Source organism: Nomascus leucogenys, chromosome 1a (genome assembly GCF_006542625.1).
Source record: "Nomascus leucogenys isolate Asia chromosome 1a, Asia_NLE_v1, whole genome shotgun sequence".
Lineage (NCBI taxonomy): Eukaryota > Metazoa > Chordata > Mammalia > Primates > Hylobatidae > Nomascus > Nomascus leucogenys.
In genome coordinates, this window is record NC_044381.1 from 37,698,320 (window position 1) to 37,717,883 (window position 19,564).

General features: G+C 42.3%; 1 protein-coding gene across 6 annotated transcripts in view; it reads left to right on the top strand.

Annotated features, from left to right (window-relative positions):
* The window catches only part of CDC14B (cell division cycle 14B), a 120,745-nt gene that overhangs the window by 10,331 nt on the left and 90,850 nt on the right, over window positions 1-19,564 (top strand). The gene's annotated exons all lie outside the window — the stretch shown is intronic.

The following is a 19,564-nucleotide window of genomic DNA, read 5'->3' on the forward strand; positions in this document are numbered from 1 at the left end:
ATCCATAATGCAATACTATCATTACAAATTCTGAATTCTGCAAAGCCTTCTCTCAATTTTAGGACCATCTCAGCTGAATCATTCTTTGCATTTTGCTCATTTATTATCTATATTTATATGAATGGTGCTATGGAATTAATTAATGTATCCATTCAACAAGTATTTTTTGAGCAACTACTTGAATTGGGCCAAGTGTTATTAAAGAACGGAGGGGCAAGGGATGTGAAGATTTATAACATGCCCCTTTTGCCTGAAGACTGAGAAAGAATAGATTCTTAAATCATCATCTCAATGAAGACAGGTAACGAAAGAATTAGCCATTATGTAGTTTTGCTCTTTTCTTCATTTAAATAGCATCAGTTTGAAAGAATTGTGTGTTGGAAATGTCACTCGATCATTCCTATACAAAATGAATAATTTGGGCTGGGCGCAGTGGCTCACTTCTGTAATCCCAGCACTTTGGGGATGCCATGGTGGGTGGATTACTGGAGGTCAGGAGTTCAAGGCCAGCCTGGACAACATGGTGATACCTGGTCTCTACTAAAAATACAAAATTAACCAGGCGTGTTGGCATGCACCTGTAATCTCAGCTACTCAGGAGGCTGAGGCAGGAGAGTCACTTGAACCAGAGGTTGCAGTGAGCAGAGATTGCGCCACTGCACTCCAGCCTGGGTGAAAGAGTGAGAATCCATCTCGAAAAAAAAAAATATGAATAATTTTTCCAATATCTGGTGAAAATAATCTGTCTTATGGTGTGTCTTTTCGTGTGTGTGTGTGTGTGTGTGTGTGTGTGTGTGTGTGTGTGTTTTAACCTTTAAAAGAAACAACGGAATAGCGTCATTTTGGTATGTAACTGATCGTATATATGTTAATAATTCACCGAAAACCCCATCTCTACTAAAATACATCTAAAGGAAAAGGTCTACATTTCAATTAATTCTATATCTCTAATTTGGATCTCTAGCTATCCCAGAGGATATAATTTAAAATAAGATTTCTTGTTTATTCTCGGTAAGAAGTAATTACAGAGCACCTTTAAGCTGAGTATTGCTTCTTAAATTGAAGGCACTAAAGATAAAGATTGCTAAATATTTCGGGAACTAGATTTAATTGTGTGACTTGAACTGAAAAGCATTCTAATTTTCCATTCTTTTATGGGTGCTGGGGAAGAACTGCTTTGACATGAATGTATAATAGAATTAAAATGTCAGTCTTAAATTTTGGGGAGTTGTTCTCAGTTTGCTCTTGGAATTTATTATTGTAATACTGTCATTAGATAGCTTGTTGGAAGCAGCTAATACGTGAAAGTGAAGTATCTTAACATGCATCTCTTTTCTTTCTGACAATGAACTGTCAAAAAAGCTTTGAGTTTAGCTAACAAACACAACTGAGGCTGGGATTTTAACTCCACTATTAATGTATTCTAATTTTAAACTACTGTAACCGAAAGGGCATACAGCACTAATTCAATCCAGATACGTTTGAGTGTGTTTGATAGTCTCATCCTTGTAATAGCTGCTGAAAAAGATGTGGTAGAGATTTCAGACTGGACCACTGACGTCTGGGAATTGACACTAGCACACAGACTGGGTCAGGCAAGGTATAACCTGGTGCCACCAGCTGTTTTGCATGGAAAACCTTATCTGTAAAACTCATGGAGAGTCAAACCAGATGGGTGCTTCTGAATGAATGGGATCCTTGGAAAGGAGTTTTAAAATAGGTTTTAAAAGTTTTCTGTTTTCCCCTCCAGAACCAGCAGGAACTGTCTGGATCACAGCAACACGAGTCTGCTTTCTGCTTCTTGACAGCGCCATTGCCCCTGTGGTGGCAGTTGTGTGGTGGGTGATAGCTGGGAGTGGGAATCGACTCTACTCCAGCATGAGGGGAAGATTCTTTTCCAACTTCCCCAGACCCATCCCACATTGCTCTTGTATTCTGCCACTAACAAGCATGAAGACATCACATTGGCCGGGCGTGGTGGCTCACGCCTGTAATCCCAGCACTTTGGGAGGCCAAGGCGGGCGGATCACGAGGTCAGGAGATCGAGACCATCCTGGCTAACACAATGAAACCCCGTTTCTACTAAAAATGCAAAAAAAAATTAGCCAGGTGTGGTGGCAGGCACCTGTACTCCCAGCTACTCAGGAGGTTGAGGCAGGAGAATGGCGTGAACCTGGGAGGTGGAGCTTGCAGTGAGCTGAGATCGCGCCACTGCACTCCAGCCTGGGCGACAGAGCGAGACTCTGTCTCAAAAAAAAAAAAAAAAAAAAAAAAGACATCACATTTAACCTGAAGTAAATAACAGCTTTGCTCCAAAATGAAAAAAAAAACAAAAAAACCAAAATAATGAAATCTGTCTTACTGAAGAAGGCAGGAAAAGGAAGAAATACCTCAAAGCATCCCTTATCCATGGGGACCTTTTCAGGTAGCATTGATCAGATTTTTAGAGCTTAAATTTATGGATTCAGAAGACAACCATTTCCTGCCACAGTACTAATAGAATTTTTTCTTAATGTGAGAGTTTTGGGAATTTCCAAAATAAAGATATGTGGGATATTCTGAAAGCTAACCATTAAATTCCCAATAAACTCAGATCTTTTTTTTTTTTTTTTTTAAATCAAAACTCTGGATTAGGAATTCTTATTTAAATTTTTTTTTTTTTTTTAATTCTTTTGAGACACAGTCTTGCTCTGTTGGCCAGGCTGGAATGCAGTGACACAATCATAGCAGCCTCCATTTCCTGTGCTCGTGATCCTCCCACCTCAGCCTTCTGAGTAGCTGAGACTACAGGTGCATGCCACCATGCCCAGCTAATTTTTAAAAAAATTTTTAGTAGGCCAGGCACGGTGGCTTACGCCTGTAATTCCAGTACTTTGGGAGGCTGAGACGGGCAGATCATCTGAGGTCGAGAGTTCGAGACCAGTCTGACCAATATGGAGAAACCCCATCTTTACTAAAAATACAAAATTAGCTGGGCATGGTGGCATGTTCCTGTAATCCCCGCTCCTTGGGAGGCTGAGGCAGGAGAATCGCTTGAACCCAGGAGGTAGATGTTGCAGTGAGCTGAGATCACACCATTGCACTCCAGCCTGGGCAACAAGTGCGAAACCCCATCTCCAAAACACACACACACACACACACACACACACACACAAAACTTTTAGTAGAGATGAGGTCTCACTCTGTTGCCCAGGCTGGTCTAGAACTCCTGGGCTCAAGCTGTCCTCCTGCCCAGGCTTCCCAAAGTGCTAGGGTTACAAGCGTGAGCACTGCACCCGGCTGGAACTCTTAGTTTAAAATGATTTCAGAGAACAAATAATATTCTTTTTTTTTTTTGAAATGGAGTCTTGCCCTGTTTCCCAGGCTGGAGTGCAGTTGTGTGATCTTGGCTCCCTGCAGCCTCCGCCTCCTGGGTTCAAGCGATTCTCCTGCCTCAGCCTCCCGAGTAGCTGGGACTACAGGCATACATCACCACACCGGCTTATTTTTGTATTTTTAGTTGAAATGGGGTTTTGCCATGTAGACCAGACTGGTCTCGAACTTCTGACCTCAGGTGATCTGCCCACCTCAGCCTCCCAAAGTGCTGGGATTACAGGCATGAGCCACCATTCCCGGGCAACAAATATTATTTTAATATAGAGACTTATGAATATAAGTATTAAGTTTTGTTGTTTAATGCTATAACAGCTATTTTTTAGAAAAAGCCGATTTTTTGTGTACCTGTTACACATCCCACTGAACGTAACACCATGCAGTGCTGCTTTGTTGTAACTATCTGTCTTTGAAAAAAAAATTTTTTTTTTTTGAGGCAAAGTTTCGCTCTTGTTGCGCAGGCTGGAGTGCAGTGGCTCAATCTCGGCTCGCTGCAACTTCCACCTCCCGGGTTCAAATGATTCTCCTGTCTCAGCCTCCCAAAGTGCTGAGATTACAGGAATGAGCCCCTGCCCCTGGCCCTTGAAATATTTTACTAAAACTAAGTAGGCATATATACGTCTGCAGTCAGTGTCTTGCTTTGCATTCCCCAGAACAGATGCTGAGTCAAGGATCCAGTGAAAGTACTTCCTTTGGGAAATGATCCCAGGAAGCACTCAGAGGGGAGTGGGGAAGTGAGATAATAAGGAAAGGCAAGCCACAAATGGCTCATTATCAGGAAGGTTACTACTGTGGGAATGGAGTTAGAGGCCGCAGGGGAACCCTGGGAGCCAGTATAGGACACACGCTGCAGAATTATCCTCACTGAGGGTTGAGGGCGTGGGATATTTATATGCCAGTCACTTACGCCTGCTTGAGGCTTGCTGGGAAGTGGGGAGTGATCATTTTCAAGTCCTGTGACAGTAGGCAAAATGGACTCTTCAGGCCAGAGAAAGCCCTGAAAGAAATACTGGTGCAATTGGAAATTGGAAATTGTGCTGAAAATGGGGAGGGGATATGAGTGGTTCTTAACAGCGCCTGCTGCATTCCATTATGTTATTGTTATTTTTTTTTTCCTCTGTGCTCTTAGTGCTATTATTGTAAGTTCTTAGCTGGTTCCCTCTCAACCATTATCTCTAAATTGAATGTGTTATTGTCACTATGTTGTGTCCTGGTAGGGCATTTTTGACGGTGAATGTTGAGGAAGCATATGCATGTGACAGGGCAGATTTGTTAGAAGCAATGGAAAGGTGAGTACTAAACTGGGTGTTTAAAATGCAAGCTTCAGCTGGGCACGGTGGCTCACACCTGTAATCCCAACACTTTGGGAGGCAGAGGCGGGTAGATTACCTGAGGTCAGGAGTTCAAGACCAGCCTGGCCAACGTGGTGAAACCCCATCTCTACTAAAATACAAAAAAAGTAGCCGGGCGTGGTGGCGCACGCCTGTAATCCCAGCTACTCGGGAGGCTGAGGCAGGAGAATCGCTTGAACCCGGGAGGCGGAGGTTGCGGTGTGCCGAGATCGCACCATTGCACTCCAGCCTGGGCAACAAGAGGGAAACTCTGTCTCAAAATAATAATAATAGTAATAATAATAATAATAAATGCAAGCTTCACGAGGCCTTTTCAGGGAAATGTTTAAGGAAACCAGGTAAAGATAAGTATGCAATTAAGGACTGTTGGAAGTTGTGTGATTTTTATGAAAGGCTTTATAAACATCACTGTAGCTTGGAATTTTGACTAACAGTTGTGTAACTAGAATTATGGCCGGTGACAGGTCCTGACTTCGGTGAATGCAGAGTGACTGGAAGAGCTGAGCCATTGCCAGCGTAGCATGCCAGGAATGGATCTCCACAGAGACTGCAGATTCCATTCAAGTTCCATTTCCAGGAACTCCTCGTCCTCAGCTAGACAGAGTGCGTGCCTGTAAAGTCAACCACTTTAAGTCTTATTTCGAACGAGGGAAGATAACAAATACTTCGGCACCCTTGGAAATGTTTCAAGGTGGATCTACTGGTTTAATTGTTCCAGGGTTTCTAATCTGTGTGTCACATGCTTACACGAAGCTAGGCAATAGGGAGATCACAGGTTACCACATGTGATGTCACTCAGTGCTGTTTACTATCAGTGCCTTTTTGGATGCTTTCCTCTCTTTATTAAAATCTTGCGCAGTGCTTTTTCGTTTTTTCTTCGGAGATAATTCAGTCTGTTCTTAGTGGTGGGGAAAAATAAGTCATAGTGCTAATCTTGTAAGAAGTGGAATTTACCGTGCTCAAGCTTTCACATGGGATCAAGATTCAATAATAAAAGCCTTGACGTTGGAAGCATAATAGTTTTAGAAATAATTTTTCTGCAGTTTCTCGAATGTCAGTGGGCAGCATTTAGAATGTGTTTGACTAAGTAGTGCTGGTCTTCCTCCCCTTTAAGCCTGCACTTGTGGTGCAGCCAGGTTTCTAGTTTCATGACGCATTTATCATTGGCCTATGCCTGGCCCTTGGTTAGGCTTCCTGTATTTTTCAAACGTGGCCAACTAGACAGCACTATGCCTCTTCACCTAGAGTTGCTTTCTTTTTTTTTAAGTTTTTCATTTTATTTTGTTTATTTTTTAAATAGGTAATATATGCATGTAGTTCAAAATTCAAAAGATAACAAAAGAGTAAACAACATAGACTAAGGCACTTTCCTGTTTTCCCTCCCCATAATCTGTCAATATTACTAACTTCCTGTGTGTCTTACCAGAGATGTTCTGTGTATTTATGTGTGTGTGTGTGTGTGTGTGTGTGTGTGTGTGTGTCTGTCCGTTTCTATCTCCTCAGATGACAGCACGTTATTCTCATTGTTCTGCATCTTGGTTTTTTTCACTGCTCTTTGGTTACTCAGTGAGCACAGAATTGGAACAAAGGGAGATGGAAGATCTTAACGGATGGTTAAGCTGCTGGTTTCCATCCAGTAGCTGGCTGGAAGCTGATAGTTTCAAGCTGCTCTAAGTCGAGATGTGGTGATAATAGCCTTGGTGTAGTTACTGTCTCTTCAGTGCTAAGGCTCCTGCTACACCTGTGTCTCTCCCCAGCCCGCAAATAAAGTTTCTGTGATATAGGTGCTCGTTACTTTTAAAAAAAAGAACGCAGAGAGAGAAAAAAAAATCATCAGTGATCCTAATAGCAAAGAATAGTTAATTCCATTAGTTAGGTTAGACTTGGTTGTATGGTGATATAGTTTGGCTGTGTCCCCACCCAAATCTCATGAATTGCAGCTCCCACAATTCCCACGTGTAGTGGGAGGGACCCCAGTGAGAGGTAATTGAATCATGGGGGCAGGTCTTTCCTGTGCTGTTCTCATGATAGTGAATAAGTCTCATGAGATCTGATGGTTTTATAAAGGGGAGTTTCCCTGCACAAGTTTTCTTCTCTTTGCTGCTGTGTGAGATGTTCTGCCATGATCATGAGGCCTTCCCAGCCACGTGGAACTCTGAGTCTGTTAAGCCTCTTTCTTTTGTAAATTGCCCAGTTTTGGGTATGTCCTTATCAGCAGTGTGAAAACGGACTAACATATGTGGTAATAAAAAATAAGACCCCCAAATCTCAGCAGCTGAAAATACAAATGTAATTCTTTTTTGCAGAGGTGCTGTGCTTCAGCAGGGAACTGTGCTTGTTGTGACTGCTTGGGGACATGGGCTGATGAGCAGCATCTTCTCAGTATTGCTGGTCCCTGTGCAGAGGGAAAAGAGCTGTGGAAGGTCTGGAATTAACATTTAGATGCCTTTTTCCACTCACAGCTCACGGGCCGGAAGTAATCAAATGGTTCCACCCAACAGGCCAGAAATATTTGGTGAACAGCACTGACTACCACAGTTAGTTTTTGTTTTGTTTTGTTTTGTTTTGTTTTTGTTTTTGTTTTTGAGACTGAGTCTCGCTCTGTCATCCAGGCTGGAGTGCAGTGGCGCGATCCCGGCTTACTGAAAGCTCCGCCTCCGGGGTTCACGCCATTCTCCTGCCTCAGCCTCCCGAGTAACTGGGACTACAGGCACCCACCACCACGCCCGGCTAATTTTTTGTATTTTTAGTGGAGATGGGATTTCACTGTGTTAGCCAGGATGGTCTCAATCTTCTGACCTTGTGATCAGCCCACCTCAGCCTCCCAATTCTTTTTTTTTGAGATGGAGTTTTCCTCCGTCGCCCAGGCTGGAGTGCAGTGGTGCACTCTCAGCTCACTGCAAACTCCCACCTCCTGGGTTCAAGTGATTCTCCTGCCTCAGCCTCCCAAGTAGTTGGGACTACAGGTGCCTGCCACCACGCCCAGCTAATTTTTGTAGTTTTAGTAGATGGGGTTTCACCATGTTGCCCAGGCTGGTCTCAAACTCCTGACCTCAAGTGATCTGCCACCTCGGACTCCCAAAGTGCTGCGTTTACAGGTGTGCCATGCCCGGCCCTTTTGTAAGTTTTTTTTTTGAGACGGAGTCTGTTTCTGTCACCAGGCTGGAGTGCAGTGGTGCAATCTCAGCTCACTGCAACCTCTGCCTCCCGGGTTCAAGCAATTCTCCTGCCTCAGCCTCCCCAGTAGCTGGGACTACAGGTGCGCATCACCATGCTCAGCTGATTTTTGTATTTTTAGTAGAGACGGAGTTTCACCATGTTGGCCAGGATGGTCTCAATCTCTTGATCTCGTGATCCACCTGCCTTGGCCTCACAAAGTGCTTGGATTACAGGTGTGAGCCACGACACCTGGCCCACAGTTTTTTTTTTTTTTTTTTTTTTTTTTTTTTAGATTTGTTTTGCCAGCCAGTGCATGGCCATCTCCTCCCCCCCCCCCCCCCCCCCCCCCCCCAGCTCCACCTCCCGCCCCTAATTTTGTATTTTAGAGACTTCATGTTTAGCCATGGTCTCATCTCCTACCTCGTGTCCCCGCCCCCCCAGTCTGGTTCGCGTGAGCCACGCCCCCTGTTCAGAGCATGTTTAGATACACAGATATGTCTATAGAGAAATACACTTTTTTTTTTGAGAAGGAGTCTTGCTCTGTCGCGTACACTTTCACATCAACAAGATAAATATTCCAAGTACTATCATATCATTACTTTTTTCCTATTTCATATAATGTAGTGGAATATTTTATTGTCATAAACACTTCTAAACATGGGTATCTTTTTTTAGTGGATGCATACCGTTCCATTATATGGTTGCATAATAATCTATTTCCTTGTGTATCCTCTACTGAGAAAAATGTACATAAATTCATTTGCATAACATTGGGTAGAGAATTTTAGGAGTTGACACCATCCCTAGCCAAGCCATGGATTGCTGTTATAGTTTATAGGTTATAAACACAAGCGCTAGGCCGGGTGCGGTGGCTCATGCCTGTAATCCCAGTACTTTGGGAAGCTGAGGCAGGCGGATCACTTGAGGTCAGGAGTTTGAGACCAGCCTGGCCAATATGGTAAAACCCTGTCTCTACTAAAAATACAAAAATTAGCTGGGCTTGGTGGCGCACACTTGTAATCCCAGCTGCTCGGGAGGCTGAGGCTGGAGAATCGCTAGAACTCGGGAGGTGGAGGTTGCAGTGAGCCAAGATCGCACCAGTGCACTCCAGCCTGGGCAATAGAGTAAGACCCCATCTCAAAAAAAAAAAAAAAAACACAAGCTCTATTTAGAATACTCTCTCCTTATCCCATTTATCTCCCTCATAAGATACCTTTTAATAACTTTTTACACTTGATATTTTGGTAGGTAAATAAATTCACATGGTTCTGAGAATAAGTATAAAGTGAAGAGCCTCTCATCAGCCCCTCCTTGCCCTCATCTGTCCAGTTCTTCTTACCCCTGCTATCCCTCACAGATTTTAATTTCTCATTTCCCTCCAGAATATTTTTTAAAAAAATATATTTGCATTATATATATATATATATTTTTTTTTTGGTAGAGATGGGCTCTTGTTACGTTGTGCAGGCTGGTCTCAAACTTCTGGCCTCAAGTGATTCTCCCACCTCGGCCTACCAAAGTGCTGGGATTACAGGCGTGAGCCACCATGCTCAGCCAAGATTCATTAGAAAGTTATTATTTTACCCTTTTTATTTTGGAATAAAATTAGATTTATAGAAAAGTTACATTTAGAAATAATGGCCAGGTACGGTGGCTCATGCCTGTAATCCCAGCACTTTGGGATGCCAAGGTGGATGGATCATGAGGTCAAGAGATTGAGAGCATCCTGGCCAACATGGTGAAACCCCATCTCTACTGAAAATACAAAAATTAGCTGGGTGTGGTGACGCACCCCTGTAGTCCCAGCTACTCGGGAGGGTGAGGCAGGAGAATCACTTGAACCTGGGAGGTGGAAGTTGCAGTGAGCTGCGCCACTGCACTCCAGCCTGGTGACAAAGTGAGACTCCGTCTCAAAAAAAAAAAAAAAAAAGAAAACAAAAGTTACAGAAATAATACAGAGAGCTCACCCAGTTTCCCGAAATGAAAGCATCTTATGTTGCCATAGTATATTTGTCACAACTAAGAAGCTGACATCATTGTGAATTATTAACTAAACTCCAGATTTTATTTGGATTTCCCCAGGTTTTTCATTAATATCTTTGTTCTGTTCAGGATACAGCCCAGGACACTACATTGCATTAAACAGATTCTCTTTGAATTGAGAGGCAGCATGTGCTCCATGTGGTTCTGCATTTACTGTTCTCAACCGATGATGTCATAATTCATTGATTTCAAAATCCAATAGAATGTAACTATTATTTTTGAGTACTTCTTTTTTTTTTCTTTTTCTTTTCTTTTATTTTTTTGAGATGGAGTCTCGCTCCGTCACCCAGGCTGGAGTGCAGTGGCGCAATCTCGGCTCACTGCAAGCTCTGCCTCCCAGGTTCACGCCATTCTCCTGCCTCAGCCTCCCAAGTAGCTGGGACCACAGGCGCCCGCCACCACACCCGGCTAATTTTTTTTGTATTTTTAGTAGAGACGGGGTTTCACCGTGGTCTTGATCTCCTGACCTCGTGATCCACCCGCCTCGGCCTCCCAAAGTGCTGGGATTACAAGCGTGAGCCACCGCGCCTGGCCTTTTTTTTTTTCTTTTTAAATGGAGTTTCGCTCTTGTTGCCCAGGCTGGAGTGCAATGGCGAGATCTCGGCTCACTGCAACCTCCGCCTCCTGGGTTCAAGTGATTCTCCTGCCTCAGCTTCTTGAGTAGCTGGGATTATAGGCACCCATTACGATGCCTGGCTAATTTTTTGTATTTTTAGTAGAGATGGGGTTTTGCCATGTTGGCCAAGCTGGTCTTGAACTCCTGACCTCAGGTGATCCGCCCACCTCAGCCTCCCAAAGTGCTGGGATTACAGGCGTGAGCCACCACACCCGGCTTTAAGTACTTCTAAGAAAGGAAAAATGCTGCCATTACAATTGTAAGTTACTAATTATAAGAGATAGCATAATTTCAGAGATGTTCAAATGTGAGAAAAGTACATTTTAGATTTAATGGAATATGATACATCTTGGAAAGGTTTCAACTTTATTTCACAGAATTTTCTCATTCTTTTCATACCTACATAGAATTTCACTTTGTAATATACAAAAGATCTTTAAGCAAGCCCTTATTGATACTCATGTGGATTGTTTTCTGTCTTTAGGTATTAAAATGCTGTATTCAATAATGTGGGACATATATGTCATTTCACATATATACAGATGTGTATCAGGGTGACATTCCAAAAGTGCACTGCTGAGTTAGAGGTATATGTATTTGTAATTTTGATGGAAGCTCTACCAATTTACAGTCCCACTAGCAATGTGTGAGAGTAGTTTTTTTTAATGACTTCACAAATAGGCTGGGCACAGTGGCTCACATCTGTAATCCCAGCACTTTGGGAGGCCGAGGCAGGTGGATCACAAGGTCAGGAGTTCAAAACCAGCCTGGCCAAGATGGTGAAACCCCGTCTCTACTAAAAATACAAAAATTAGCTGGGTGCAGTGGCAGGCGCCTGTAATCCCAGCTACTGGGGAGGCTGAGGCAGGCGAATGGCATGAACCCGGGAGGCGGAGCTTGCAATGAGCCAAGATCGTGCCACTGCAATTCAGCCTGGGCGACAGAGCGAGACTCCATCTCAAAAAAAAAACAAAAAACAAAAAAACAAAAAAACCACTTCACAAATAAGGTGGGTTACCAAACTTTTAGATTTTTGCCAATCTAATAGGTGGAAAATTATAGTCTCAATGTAGTTTTCATTTGTATTTCTCTTATGAGTATAGGTTGAGTTTCTGAAAACTGGCCATAAATATTCTTTGCGCATTTTTCTATTGGGCTGTTTCCAATGTTTATGCATTAGGCTCTTTCAATATTAGGGACATTATTATCTGTGATGAATTACAAATATATTTTCTTTTTGTCGTTTACCTTTTGATTTGCTTATACTTGGTTAGTGCTTTGTGTTTGCCACACAAAGTTTATAGCTGACTCTGTTAATCTTTTCTATTATGGCTTCGGGATTTTAAGTCATAATTGTACTCAACAGATTTATTAAGGAGTTTGTCTATGTTTTCTTCCATTTCTCCCATCCTAGCCTTTACGCTATTGTCCTTATGAATTTTACTTTTACATATATTATAAATTCTGTTAAACTTTTGTTAATTACTTTTGTCGAAATAATCATTTAAAGCAACTTAAATGAGGACAATAAACTCTTAAACATTTGTCCATGTAGTAGTTAGCATTTCTAGGGCCATTCATTCCATTGTATAAATACAGATTTCCAACTGGCATTTTCCTTCTACCTGGAAGATGTTAACATTTTTTATAGTGTAGATCTGCTAGTGATAAACTCTTTCATCTTCTGAATGTCTAAAAATGTCTTCATTGTGCTTTTGTTTTTGAAGATTTTTGCTTAGTGTTGAACTCTAGGTTGACATTTTTCATTTTTTTCTTTCAATACTTTAAAGATGTTTCTCTCCTGTCTTTTTTTTTTTTTTTTCTTGGAAACAAGGTCTTTGGTACCCAGGCTGGAGCACAATGACACAATCTCGGCTCACTGCAACCTCTGCCTCCTGGGTTCAGGTGTTTCTCCTGCTTCAGCCTCCTGAGTAGCTGGGATCACAGGCGCATGCCACCACGCTCGGCTAATTTTTGTATTTTTAGTAGAGACGGGGTTTCACCATGTTGGCCAGGCTCATCTCGAACTCCTGACCTCAGGTGATCCACCTGCCTCGGCCTCCCAAAGTACTGGGATTACAGGCGTGAGCCACTGCGCCCAGCCCTCTCCTGTCTTATCACTTGAATTGGTAGCAACAATAAATCTGATAGCCTTCTTTGTTTCCCTGTGTGTAATATTTCTTTTTTCTCTGGCTGCTTTTAAGATTTTCTCTTGTTGGCTTTGAACAGTTTATGATGTGCATTGGTGTGGTTTTCTTTATGTTTCGTGTGCTTGAGATTGGTTGAACTTCTTGGATCTGTGTGCTTACAGAATTCATCAGTTTAGAAAGCTCTCAGCCATTATTTATGTAAATTTTTTTCTGCCTCCTCAACATATAATTATCTGCTTATTAGACCATTTTACGTTATTGTATAGCTCACTCTTACACTTTTTTTTTTTTTTTTTTAAAGATAGAGAAGGTCTCTGTCTGCCGTCCAGGAGTGTAGTGGCATGATCATAGCCCACTGCAGACTTGACCTCCTGGATTCAAGTGATCCGCCCACCTCAGCCTCCTGTAGCTGGGACTACAGGCACATGCCACCACTCCTGGCTAATTTTTGTATTTTTTGTAGAGACAGGATTTCACAATCTTGTCCAGGCTGGTCTCCAACTCCTGGGCCCAAGCAATCCTCCCTCCTTGGCCTCCTAAAATGCTAGGATTGTAGGAGTAAGCCACTATGCCTGGCCTTCATTTTTTTGTATTGTTTTCCCTTCTCTTTTCATTTGTAGAGTTTCTAATGCTGTGCCTTCAGGTTCACTAATCTTTTCTTATGTCTTATCTGCCATTAGTCCTATCCAGTGTATTTTTCATCTCATAATTGTAGTTTTTATCTTCAGAAAAGTTCAATTTGGGCCATTTTTATATCTTTCATGTCCTCTGGTGTGGTTTTTGTTTTTGTTTTGTTTTTTTTTGAGATAGAGTCTTGCTCTGTCTCCCAGCAGGCTGGCGTGCCATAGTGCAATCTCAACTCACTATGACCTCCGCCTCCCGGGTTCAAGCAATTCTCCTGTCTCAGCCTCCTGAGTAGCTGGAACTACAGGTCCGTGCCACCATGCCCAGCTAATTTTTGTATTTTTAGTAGAGACAGGGTTTCACCATGTTGGCCAGGCTAGTCTCAAACTCCTGACCTCATGATCTGCCCCCCTCAGCCTCCCAAAGTGTTGGGATTACAGGCGTGAGCCACCATGCCCAGCCTTTTTTCTTTTCTTTTTCTTTTTTTAATTTAAATAACAGCTCTAATTCACATACCATGCAGTTCACCAACTTAAAATGTATATTTCAATGATGTGTTTGTTGAAAGTTATATTTTATATAGTATTCAAATGTTAATTATTTAACTTTAAATATTTTTAAAGCTTTTTTAAATAAATGGAGTATTTGTAGAGTTGTGTACCTGTTACCATGATCTGATTTTTTTTTTTTTTGAGACGGAGTCTTGCTCTGTCGCCCGGGCTGGAGTGCAGTGGTGCAATCTCGGCTCACTTCAAGCTCCACCTCCCGGGTTCACACCATTCTTCTGCCTCAGCCTCCCGAGTAGCTGGGACTACAGGCACCCACCACCACGCCCGGCTAATTTTTTGTATTTTTAGTAGAGACGGGGTTTCACTGTGTTAGCCAGGATGGTCTCGATCTCCTGACCTCGTGATCCGCCTGCCTTGGCCTCCCAAAGTGCTCATGATCTGATTTTAATATATTTTCATTGTCTCCTCAAAAATGCTCATACCCAATAGCAGCTATTCCCTTCCCCTCACCTCTCCCAGCTAGGTGCAACTACGAATCTGCTTTCTCTCACTACTTATTTCCTATTTTGAATATTTCATATAAATGAGATCATACTATTTGTGTTCTTTTATGCCTGGTTTCTTTTCACACAGCATGTTTGTGAGGTCCACTTATTTTATAGTATGTATCAGTACTTATTCCATTTTATGGCTGAATATTGCATTGTATGACGGTATCATATTTTGTTTATCAGTTGATGCACATTCAAGTTGTTTCTCCTTTTAGGCTATTATGAATAGTGCTGTTAAGAACATTCATGTACAAGTTTTTATGTGGGTGTGTATAGGTAGATGCCTATCTTACTGAGACATGGAATGTAGTTATAGTAACTTGTAGGGTCTTTCTCTGCTAACTCCAACTGTGTATCAGTTCTGAGTCTGTTTTGGTTGATTATTTTCTTCTTTACGGGTCGTGCTTTTCTGCTTCTTTGTATGCCTAGCAATCTTTGACTGGATGCTGAATTTTACTTCATGGGTGTTAAATATTTTCATATTGTTATAAACCTTAAACTTTCAGAGACGTAGTTACATTACTTAAACAGTCTGATACTTTCAGGTCTTGCTTTTATGATTTGTTAGGCAGACCTGGACCAGTGCTTAGTTGAGGGCTAATATTTCTTTTTCTTTTTGAGATGGAATCTCGCTCTCCCTCCAGGCTGAAGTGCAGTGGTGTGATCTCAGCTCACTGCAACCTCTGCCTCCCGTGTTCAAGCAATTCTTCTGCCTCAGCCTCCTGAGTAGCTGGGACTACAGGCACGCGCCACCACACCCAGCTAATTTTTGTATTTTACTAGAGACGGGGTTTCACCATCTTGGCCAGGATGGTCGCTGTCTCTTGACCTCGTGATCCATCCGCCTCAGACAGCCAAAGTTCTGGGATTACAGGCGTGAGCCACCATGCCTGGCCAAGGGCTAATTATTATTTATTTCCCGAGTACTCCGTCCAGTGCCCCATGATGACTTAGGAGTGCTGAGAACAAGCACTCATGCCAGCCTGTACGATTCTGCTGTAATTCTTTCAGATGGTTCTCTCCTGGGCTTTTTTTTTTTTTTTTTTTTTTTTTTTTGAGACAGCCTTGCTCTGTTGCCCAGGCTGGAGTGCAGTAGCGCAATCTCGGCTCGCTGCAACCTCTGCCTCCCAGGTTCAAGTGATTCTCATTCCTCAGCCTCCTGAGTAGCTGGGATTACAGGCGTGTGTCACCACACCCTGCCAATTTTTATGTTTTCAGTAAAGAGGGGATTTGATTTTGACATGTTGCCTAGGCTGGTCTTAAACTCCTGGCCTCAAGTGATCCACCTGCCTTGGCCTCCCAAAGTGCTGAGATTATAGGTGTGCACCAACTGCAGCCACCCTCTCCTGGGTCTTTAGTAATTTTCTCACTTGCATGTTCTATTGTCTGTTGAATTCTGTTGGATACTTTGGACCCTTTGCAAATCTCTAGGGTTCTCTATTCCGTGCAGCTTTCTTCTCTTTGGTTACTCTTGCTGCCTTGATTTTCCCTGGACTCAGCTCCATGTCCTTAATTCAGGGCATCTGCCAGGTTCTGCCTCAGTTTACTCTTTGTGCAGCAGCGGTAAGCCGAGGAAGTTGCAGGGCTCACCTTTTTGTTTCCTGTGTCTCAGGGATTGCCTGTGTCCTTCATTGCTTGATATCCAGTCTTGAAAAACATATAATGTATTTTGGTTTTTATAATTTAAGGTAGTTGCTTTTTCCAGTGGAATAGTAAATCTGGTTCCTGTCGCTCCATCTTGTCTAGTAGTGGAAATCTTATGTTTTCTTACAGATTTTTTGTTTTTATTTTCTTACATCTAAATATTTTCTTCATTTTAAGTTTACTCAGCTGAGGTTATAGAGTTACTTTATTTATCTTTTCAGATGGCTACCTAATACCATTTATTTACATGACATCTGGTTTATCATCTTTATCATGTATTACATTCCTGAATGTGTTCGGGTCTATCTTAGGACTTCTCTTGACTTCTCTTCTTTGTGTGTGTCTGTCGGATGCCAGCAACTCTCTGTTTTAGTAACAGAGGCCTTTTAATACCTTTACATATCCAGGTGTGCTATCCCTTTTTAGAGCTTTTTTCCCCCCCAGCTTTCTCCCAAACTCTTCTTGTTTGTTCTTGCTTATTTTTCCAAATGAACTTTAGGATCCACTTGCCTTCCATGAAGAAACAAAAAATCCTGTTAATTATTTATATGAATTAACTTAGGCAGAAAAAAAATATTTATAATGACTTGTCTGTTCACAAACATGGTATGGCTTGCTTTTTTTTTTTTTTGAGACCAAGTCTTGCTGTGTTGCCCGTGCTGGAGTGCAGTGGTGCCATCTTGGCTCACTGCAACCTCTTCCTCCTGGGTTCAAGAAATTCTCTTGCCTCAGTCTCCCGACCAGCTGAGACTACAGGTGCGCACCACTATGCCCAGCTAATTTTTGTATTTTTAGTAGAGATGGGGTTTCACCATCTTGGCCAGGATGGTCTCTATCTCTTGACCTCGTGATCTGCCTGCCTTGGCCTCCCAAAGTGCTGGGATTACAGGCGTGAGCCACCACACCCGGCCATAGTATGGCTTTTTGACTGCTGAAGTCTTCTTTTGGGTCCCTCAGTAATATATTTTTTAATATATTCATACCTGTCTTGCACATTACATGTTAAACTTTTTCTTAGATATTTAGGAACTAACAAATTGGATTTTTGTATTCTATTTTATTTCACATATGAACCATTTTCTGAGCAGTTAACAACTCTTACAGCAAACATTTTAATTTTATTTAACTTTGACTCCTCAATGTTTAGAAATTAAAGACCGAGGAGTTATTGTAACCTCCATAATACTACATTTACATTGTAGATGAATACCAAATGGCTTTTTTTATTTAATAAAATTATAGGAATTAACCTTTCTGATCTTGTAGATATTTTATCTTATTATAGCCCTTATAAATGAGACTTTATTAATGTCCTTGTTTAGCAACCTGTTTTTTTGTTTTTCTTTTTCTTTTTTGAGACGAAGTCTCACTCTGTTGCCCAAGCTGGAGTGCAGTGGCGTGATCTTGGCTCAATGCAACCTCCACCTCCCAGGTTCAAGTGATTCTCCTGCCTCAGCCTCCTGAGTAGCTGGGACTACAGGCACCCACCACCATGCCAACTAATTTTTGTATTTTTAGTAAAGACAGGGTTTCACTGTGTTGGCCAGGCTGGTCGTGAACTCCTGACCTTGTGATCCACCCACTTCGGCCTCCCAAATTGCTGGGATTACAGGCGTGAGCCACTGTGCCTGGCCAGCAACCTGTTTTTGAAGAATAAGTTACAAAACTAATGGTGAACATATTTCAGTGAATAGATTTCTTTGCTCGATAAGTGCATAGGAATTTGCTTGAGAAGCAAAACAGCTTTTTAAAAACTTAAGGTTTGGCTGGGTGTGGTGGTTCGCACCTGTAATCCCAGCACTCTGCCAGGCAGAGGCGGGTGGATCACTGGAGTCCGGGAATTCAAGACCAGCCTGGGCAACATAGTAAGACCCTGTCTCCACAAAAAGTACAACAATTAGCTGGGTGTGGTGGCATGTGCCAGTAGTCCCAGCAACATGGGAGACTGATGAGGTAGGATCGCTTGAACCTGGGAGTCAAGGCTGCAGTGAGCTGTGATTGTTCCACTGTATTCCAGCCTGGGCAAAAGAGTGAGACCCTGTCTTAGAAAACAAAAAAACCCTTAAGGTTTCACATTGCTGAAAGAAATTAAAGACATAGGCTGGGTGCAGTGGCTCATGCCTGTAATCCCAGCCCTTTGGGAGTCCGTGGCGGGCAGATCACAAGGTCAGGAGATGGAGACCATCCTGGCTAACACGGTGAAACCCCATCTCTACTAAAAATACAAAAAATTAGCCGGGTGAGTTGGTGGGCGCCTGTAGTCCCAGCTACTCGGGAGGCTGAGGCAGGAGAATGGCGTGAACCCAGGAGGCAGAGCTTGCAGTAAGCCTAGATCGCGCCACTGCACTCCAGCCTGGGCCACAAAGCAAGACTCCATCTCAAAAAAAAAACAAATTAAAGACACAAATAAATGGAAAGACATCCTGTTGCTTGTGAATCAGAAGACTTAATATTATTAAAATGTTAATAACTACGTAAAGCTATCTGCAGATTGAATGCAGCCCCTATCAAAATCCTAATGGCATTTTGTGCAGACATAGAAAAATAATCCTAAAATTTATATGGAACCTCAAAGGACATTGAATATCCAAAACAACCTTGAAAAGGGGGGAAAAAAAGCTAGAGGCTTCAATTCCTGATTTCAGAATATATTACAAAGCCACAGTAATCAAAGCAGTATGATACTGGCATGAGGACAGACCAATGGAATAGAGTAAACAGCCCAGAAATAAACCCTTATATATATGGTTAAATGATCTTTGACAAAGATGCCAAGCATTTGTGTCTTCAACAAATGGTTTGGGAAAACTGGATGTCCATCTGAAGAGAATGAGGTTGGACTCTTGCCTTACCCTAGATACAAAAATTAATGCAAAGTATCTTAAAGACCTAAACATAAGACCAGAAACTATAAAAGTCTTAGACAAAAGCATAGGAAAATGCCTCATGACATTAGATTTGGGAATAATTTATTGGATATGATACCAAAAGCACAGGCAGCATAAGCAGAAATAGACAAGTGTAGAATGGTGGTTTCCAGGACCTTTGGGGGATAGGGAAAAGAGGAGTTCCTGTTCAGTGGATATAGAGTTTCAGTTTAGCAAGGTGAAAAACTTTTAGAGATGTATTGCACAGCAGTGTACATACAAGTTAACATTATTATACTGTACTCTTAAAATGGCTAAGATGGTAAATTTTATGTTGTTTGTTTTTGACCGCAATTTAAAAACTTTTTTTTTTTTTGAGACAGAGTCTTGCTCTGTCGCCCAGACTGGGGTGCGGTGGTGCAATCTCAGCTCACTGCAAGCTCCGCCTCCTGGGTTCACGCCATTCTCCTGCCTCAGCCTCCTGAGTAGCTGGGATTACAGGCACCCGCCACCATGCCTGCCTAATTTTTTTGTATTTTTTTAGTAGAGACGGGATTTCACCATGTTAACCAGGATGGTCTCGATCTCCTGACCTCGTGATCCACCCGCCTGGGCCTCCCAAAGTGCTGGGATTGCAGGCGTGAGCCACCACGCCTGGCCTAAAAACTTATGGTTTT